Below are 8534 nucleotides of genomic sequence, written 5' to 3' on the forward strand. Positions count from 1 at the left end.
GACAGGGGCAACAAAAGACTGGGAGAGTTGAGGAATGCTCAAAAAACACCTGTTTGGAACATTCCACAGGTGAACAGGTTAATTGGATACAGGTGAGTGTCATGATTGGGTATAAAGGGAGCATCCCTGAAAGGCTCAGTCATTCACAAGCAAGGATGGGGCGAGGTTCACCACTTTGTGAACAACTGCATGAGCAAATAGTCCAACAATTTAAAAAGAATGTTTCTCAACGTGCAATTGCAAGGAATTTAGGGATTTCATCATCTACAGTCCATAATATCATCAAAAGATCCAGAGAATCTGGAGAAATCTCTGCAAGTAAGGCAGAAAACCAACATTGAATGCCTGTGACCTTCGATCCCTCAGGTGGCACTGCATTAAAAACCGATGTCATTCTGCAATGGATATTACCACATGGGCTAAGGAACACTTCAGAAAACCACTGTCAGTGAACACAGTTCGTCGCTCCATCTACAAGTGCAAGTTAAAACTCTGCCATGCAAAGCAAAAGCCACATATCAACACCACCCAGAAATGCCGCCGGCTTCTCTGGGACTGAGCTCATCTGAGATGGACTGACGCAAAGAGGAAAACTGTCCTGTGGTCTGACGAGTCCACATTTCAAATTGTTTTTGGAAATCATGGATGTCGTGTCCTCTGGGCCAAAGAGGAAAAGGCCTGTCCGGATTGTTATCAGCGCAAAGTTCAAAAGCCAGCATCTCTGATGGTATGAGGGTGTGTTAGTGCCCATGGCATGGGTAACTTGCACATCTGTGAAGGCACCATTAATGCTGAAAGGTACATACAGGTTTTGGAGCAACATATGCTGCCATCCAAGCAACGTCTTTTTCAGGGACGTCCTGCTTATTTCAGCAAGACAATGCCAAGCCACATTCTGCATGTGTTACAACAGCGTGGCTTCGTAGTAAAAGAGTGCAGGTACTAGACTGGCCTGCCTGCAGTCCAGACCTGTCTCCCATTGAAAATGTGTGGCGCATTATGAAGCACAAAATACAACAACGGAGACCCCGGACTGTTGAGCAACTGAAGTTGTACATCAAGCAAGAATGGGAAAAAATTCCACCTACAAAGCTTCAACAATTAGTGTCCTCAGTTTCCAAATGCTTATAGACTGTTGTTAAAAGGAAAGACGATGTAACACAGTAGTAAACATGCCCCTGTCCCAACTTCTTTGGAACGTGTTGCAGGCATCAAATTCAAAATTAGTGAATTTTGGCAAAAAACAGTAAAGTTTATCCGTTTGAACATTAAATATCTTGTCTTTGTAGTGTATTCAATTGAATATAGGTTGAAAAGGATTTGCAAATCATCGTATTCTGTTTTTATTTATGTTTTAAACAATGTCCCAACTTCACTGGAATTGGGGTTGTATATATATATATATATATATATGCCATAACATTACCTCCACCATGTCTGACCAATAATGTGGTATGCTTCAGATCTCCATACTCTTCTCTTCCCATCATTTTTATACAATTTCATTTTGTCTTTCAGATGTTTCCAAGCAAAGTCAATATAGGGTGTTTCTTGATGGTAGACTTGATTGTAGACAGGTCTTTCAGTGTTTTTAAGAAGGTGCAAAATTGTTGATTTGGCTACTCCTAAAGTTTCTGCAGTCTCTCTGATAGGTTTGTTTTGTTTTTTGAGTATGCTATGGAGCGCATATTGAGAATTCCTGTCAACAACTACCAAATGCATATTCAACACCTGGAATCAACTCCAGACCTTTTATCTCCCTAATTTGTCATGAACTAATGAGGAACCAGCCCACACTTGGCCATGAGACTGGGACATGACATGAGACATTGGACATGAGAGCTGACATGACAGCTGACTTATCAGTCAGCTTTCCAGTTACTTTTGAGCCTGTGAAATTGGAGAGACTACCTAAAAAATGGCTGTAATTCCTAAACAATTGCTTCCTTTGAAATCCATTGTGGTGGAGAACAGAGGCAAAATTACAAAAATCACTGTGCCACTGTTCAAATACTTGAGACCTGACTGTATATACAACTACAGTGTACTCAACTATACTGCCCTATTGATATAATATTCTACATATTGCTGCTGTCAGAAAAAAAGTTTGTATCTCCATTTTTTACATTTTGTTGATGATGAATGGAGCAAAATAAATGGCTCAAAATGACTTGGGGGGGAAAAAAAGTCTGGTTCCACTGACTTACATTAAAAGTGAAGTAGGTTTTTCCTTCTCCTGTAAAGTTACTATTTTGGAGGTACAAGGTTGTGTTCTGACAACAACGATATACTACTATAATATACCACACTCTTAAAAAAGTAGGATCTTCAGTAAAGAGAGAGGTTCTGTTTAGTTTTATATAGAACCCTTTCATGCATGACAGGTTCTTTGCATGGTGAAATGGTTTTGCAGATTGATGGAGAATGTGTTGATTTTTTGACCAAAATGAGTATTTCTATTTGTAAAATTTCTTTTTGGTGCTGTATAGAACCATTTTCAAAAAGGTTCTATATAGGACCATCTACAGCATGTTCTCCATTAATTTGAAGAACCAAATGGTTATTTGAGTGTTCATTGTTCGATATAGAACCACTATCTTTACTAATGACCCCTTCAAAAAACATCTTAATTAAGAGTGTATATTAACCAGTATACTGTAGCATTAATATCGTTGTATTTATACCCGTATTTTTTTTTTACATAATTTGAAAATGCCAGCTGCCCTTTACACTGTGTCAGATTACACTAACTGCACTGCATTATATACACAATTTACTGCTATATGCACAGGCCTGTGTTTATGTGAGTGAGAGCAGAATGCTTTAGTGTAGCTGAGCTCCATCTCCACACAAGTGTTGTTCCTCTTGTTAGTCCCTCAGCAATACATTGCAGCCTTTTTGTTACTGTTGCCACACAGCCGTTAAATACCCTCGACTACACACTCTCTCACGCGTTCATCTCCTCTGCAGTCTTACAGCAGCCTGCTGCCATCACTGTCCCATTTGGCTCCAGTGACTGTGAACTCCCCTTTATGACTTCCTGTCTTCAGCGTTTGTGTGTTAGAGGATGAGAAGTAAATGGCGAAGCTGTTTCCTTCTCTCTTCTCTTCAGTGACTCTGCAGTGTGAAACTCCTTGTCCTCACCTCCTTTCTGACACTTTTTTACATTTTGTGCTCCATTGTGACTAATATAAAAAGCTTTGTCACAAAAAGCCAGTTGTGTCAAAAAGCAAAAGGGTTGAAACTTTTGGCATTTTCATCAAATGTTGCAGCACAAATGGGGGAAAAAAATGCTAAAAAATGCTAAAACACTTATGTTGGAAAACAAATGGGGGTGATGCCCCAAAAGTGTTTTTATCAGCATCAAACACTGCTGAGATAAATAGCTTTAAAGTGTTTTCTTTTGTAAAGGAACACATTAATAAAACTCAATTCCAGAAATGTACAACACTATATGAAATGTTACTAAAAGCAGAGATCAATAATTACTAAATTCTGTTGGAGCTTAATTACATTAAAACCAACCCACTTTATGTAAAATATGTAATGGTATTCATGATAACCTCTATGGTTTTTTAATAAATATACGCTCCTTCCAAATTTTTATGGCCAAAAAAGTTACATCAGGTGAGTAATACTGTTTAATAGTATATTAATTATATTAACAATAGTATATATACATAGAGCTGAAGTTATACATTTATATACGCTTAGGTTGATGTCAATAAGCTATAGTTTTAGCAGGATGTTTAGGATATCTTGTTTGATCATGACACAACAATTTCTCCACAACAAATATTTACAAATAGATTATTTCACTTATATTTCACTATATGAAAATTCCAGTGGGTCAGAAGTTCACATATCACCAAGTTGACTGTGCCTTTAAATAGTTTGGAAGATTCCAGAAAATGACATGATGGCTTTAAATCTTCTAATAGGCTTATTGACATAATTTCAGCGAATTGAAGGTAAACTCTTGGCAGTGTCTGTCTATCTAGGCCTATATGCCTAATTGCTTGAAAACAATTTGGACTTCCACAAATCTGGTATACTATTGGGAGCAATTTTTAAACTGATGGTACCACATACAAATGATATGTTCAAATGATAATATGCAAGTTTAAACACCATTGAAACACAGCCATCATACCCTTCAGAATAAAGAAGCATGTCCTAGAGATGAATGTACAGTACTTTGGTGCAAAAACAGCAAACAGCCTTGTGAAGATGCTGGAGGAAATAGGTACAAAGTATCTCTATCAACAGTAAAATGTGCCCTATGTCAACATGACCTAAAAGGCCGCTCAGCAAGGAAGAAGCCCCTGCTCTAAAACCGCCATAAAGAAGCCAGGTTACAGTTTGCAGCTGCACACAGGGACAAAGATCTTACCTTTTACAGAAATGTCCGCTGGTCTTATAAAACAAAAATTGAACCGTTTGACCATAATAACCTTCGTAATGCATGGGGGAAAGGGAGGAGGCTTGCCAAAAAGCAACATCCCAGCTACGAAGCAGGTGGAGGTGCTTTGCTGTAGGAGGGACTAGGGTACTTCACAAAATAGATGGCAAAATTATGTGGAGAAATTGAAGCAGCATCTCAAGACATCAGCCAAGAAGTTATGGGTATAGGTGCAAATGATTCTTCCAAATGGATAATGAGCTGAAGTATAGTCAGTTACACAAGCTCTGTCAGAAGTAATGGGACAAAATTCCAGCTAAATTTAAGCCATTGGGTTCCTTCAGTCAAACCCGACTTCTCCATTTTTGGAAATTTCTAAAATCCTTGGAATTTACTTATCGAGGAACACTGTTCTTAAACTGCCTGGACTATGCTGATAAAAGAACTCAGTCTGTCTGTCTGTCTGTCTGTCTATCTATCTATCTATCTTGTTTTCAGTTTTTGAAAGGGATAGTTTTCTAAACCTGCATAGTTCAGTCTAAGTTGGTTTTGCTGACAAAACTCACAAAATCTTTTTTTAGTAGACACACATGGCATGTACAATCAGTGCATTGTTAATGTGATACTGTTGTGTTTTGTGACAAATTGCCCCTGAAGTGAGTGAGTGCGCGTGCGCGCATATCTGTGTATGTGTTTGGTGGCATCTCTCCGCTGAGGGACGGATGTAGACACATCTGGAAAGGCTTATGCGGTGGCGGCGGGGGTCTGTGGAGCGGTGCCGGCTCCGCAGTGCGTGTGTGGGAATTCTCTCAGCCCCCTCTGCAGGGGGGCTGTTCTCCTCGGGGTTTGAAACCCTGAAAAAACAAGCAGTGCGGTAATGACTTCAGTGTGTGCCTTCAGCACTGAGAGCGCAGTGAAAGATGGCATGAAGTTTTGCTTTTCTTCTATTTACTGCTGTCGTTCTCTCTTGTTTTTTCTGTTGTTCTATTGTCTATTGTTCAATCTGATTTACACATGGACTCCATGACTGCATCAGGGAGAGAGAGAGAGAGAGAGAGAGAGAGAGAGAGAGAGAGAGAGAGAGAGAGAGAGAGAGAGAGAGCAAGAGAGAGAGAGAGAGAAATAAAAAGAGCAAAAGGCAGAGAGAGAGAAGACTTAGAGAGATAGAAAGAAAGAGAGTAGGGAGAGAGAAAGGCAAGAGAGTGAGAGAAAGAGAGAGGTAAAGAGAGGAGCAAAAAGGGAGTGAGAAAAAAGAGTAGAGAAAGGAAAGAGGGTGGAAAGGCAAATAGGAAAGAAAGAAATGGAGGGCAGAAAAAGAAAGATAGTGAAAGAGTAGAGTGAGGAAAGAGAGAGAGAGAAAGAGAGAGAGAGAAAGAATGAGAGAGAGAGAGAGAGAGAAAGAGAGAGAGAGAGAGAAAGAACGAGAGAGAGAGAGAGAGTTAGTAACAGTATGTAGGCTGATGTGATGTATGTTCTCTGTGGAGTCAGTGTAATAGCAGGAACACTCCCATACCACTTGCCCACAACACACACACACGCACACACACACACACACACACACACACACCCACACACACCATTTATGGAAATGTGTGCACTTGTTCTTTGAAACACACACACACACACACACCATTGGAAGCACATGCACTTGCTTTCTGTCACACACATACACAGAGAGAGGGAGAGAGAGAGAGACAGATGCAGGTTTGTGGTCAATGTTTGTCGCTGCTGCTCTTTTCTTTTCCCTGGAGAGGAAGAGCTCCATATGGGTCAGCTGGGTTTCACAGATGTAGGTTTTGAAGGCTTTTTCACATAAAGCTAAACTCTCTCTCTCTCTCCCTCTCTCTCTCTCTCTCTCTCTCTCTCTCTCTCTCTCTCTTTCTCTCTCTCTCTCTCTCTCTTTCTCTCTCTCTCCTTTCTATCTATCTATCTATCTATCTATCTATCTATCTATCTATCTATCTATTCAAATTTTAAAGAAATCTGTAGAGAAATGTTTCCTTGAAAGTTCAGTAGTTCAAAGTTGGTTTAGAAATTTCTGCTTCTCACAATCCATGTAATATTCAGTGATGATCACAGTAAGCCAGCTAATGTTGACATTAATGACATGTAATTGGACATAAACCACTGACAGTCAGTAATGTAGATAGCATACCTTAATTGATGACAGTCAGTAAGCTAGTTAGCTAATTCTGACATTAATCCATAAAAATCAGAAGTTAGCTATCTATTCTTGACTAAAAACATGAGATGTATCATTCATTAATGCCAGTCAGTAATGTAGCTCATATTAATTAATTTAATTATCAGCAAAAAAGTGAACTCTTCTTAACATTTATGGCAGCCAGTAAGCTACTAAATAGTGTTTGATCTTAATTCTAATGTCACTTCATTTCTCTATATTCCTTATATTTGATGGTACATACGAACTTCGGTAAGATTATTTCATGGGTTTACAGTGTGTAGTGTAGAGAAGTGGAGAGAAGTATGCTATTGTTGTGTGTGTGAGTCATAGCTGTAGCTGTAGTGCTCAGGTGGAGAGAGGGCTAGAGTTACACTGTGACAGCTGTACACACACTTCAGCCAAACAGGCTGCTCATTCTGTCACAGCTCAGCAACTTGTGTGGGTGTGTTTGTGTATGATGTGTATAGAATCAAAATTACGTAGTTATGTATGGGCAGTTTCTTCCTATAATAGATATAAGCAGTTGCTTAGGGCCCCTTAAATATAGATATTTTATATATAGCACCTTTGGTCCTAAAGAGCTTCAGTATGATCAGTTTATAGTTTAGAAATGCAAGCTGTCAAAAATTCTTATTTTGGAGAAAATAATGCTTTTACCAAGTAAGACACTTGAAGTTAAAGCAGCATGATGAACAGGAAGCTGAGAGCTGAAGATAAATACGCCCAACGCATTAGCACAGAGATGCTTTATCACCTAACTAAACCTTTGCATGGATACTTTTCACCTAACTGAAGAGTAACAGTGGCAATCATTGCTGAGAACACTTCCAAAGAAAGCAAAGTGTCCCCAAACTTTTGAAAGGCAGTGTAATCAGAATCTCTGTGCTGAGCTGGTGAACAGGTGTGGTCCCACCTGGTCCCGCCTTCAGGGCAAAAGCACCTTCTGTCCCCCCTCGCTCCACCTGGCTCTGCCTTCTGCGCTGGGACCTCCGTCTCCCCAGATACACCCAAACAGCCTCCCTTTACCATCACGCTTGTCTCTGTTTCACCCCACATCCATTATGCAACATTGTCTGGAAACAAAGCAGAGTCTCTCTGGAATACAGTGGAGTGGAATCTGATTGTATATAGGAATTACATATAGGAGGAGGAATACCTACACTCTGTAACATCCAGTGGGGAACATTCAGGGCCTTCTAGGTCTTCAGAGAAGCCCTAATGATTTCTGTGAAATAAGATATACTGTAAAAGTGCTGTAAAAATTACTGACTAAATTTTTGTTAATTTTCAGTTAATGTAACCATCATGCTTGTTGCAGGAATTGTGGTTATTCTCTTATTTCATTGATAGGTTTTGTTTGGAACCAAAAGGGTCAAAATCTCAAACCAAAACTGTCCAATCAGGATCATTTTCTCTGTGGTATCTAAATAGATATAGCCAAGCAAGCTCTACCATTGGTTAGGACGTGAAGAGTTGCACTGAAGGCCTGAGGCTACCAATTAGAAACTAGCAGTGGAAACAGACATTCATATTTTTATGTACAATATGTGGGATCATACATAGATGCCACATTGGGTTCAGCAGTAAGTCAGCTGTAAGCAGTATGTTCAAATGATATGTTGTTGATTTTCTATGTAAAAATTAGTTAACACATGCCCTACACACAACATAAAACAATGGCTTAAGTGATGACATATATTTCATAATTTGTATCCCAATATATCACACTGTTCCCAATATGGCATTACTTGTAATTTGACTGAGGGGGTTCAAACTTTTCAATATGACTGCATGACAGTGACAATTTACACATTTATAAATTGCAGTTTATATATATATATATACAGTACTCACAGCTTAATATTATTCTTGTATGTACCTAAGTAGAGATAACAGTCAAGAAAATGCTAACTTCATGGCAAATACACTATGAAATTAGTTGTTATT

The sequence above is a fragment of the Pygocentrus nattereri genome, chromosome 9 (genome assembly GCF_015220715.1).
Source record: "Pygocentrus nattereri isolate fPygNat1 chromosome 9, fPygNat1.pri, whole genome shotgun sequence".
NCBI classification, from domain to species: Eukaryota; Metazoa; Chordata; class Actinopteri; order Characiformes; family Serrasalmidae; genus Pygocentrus; species Pygocentrus nattereri.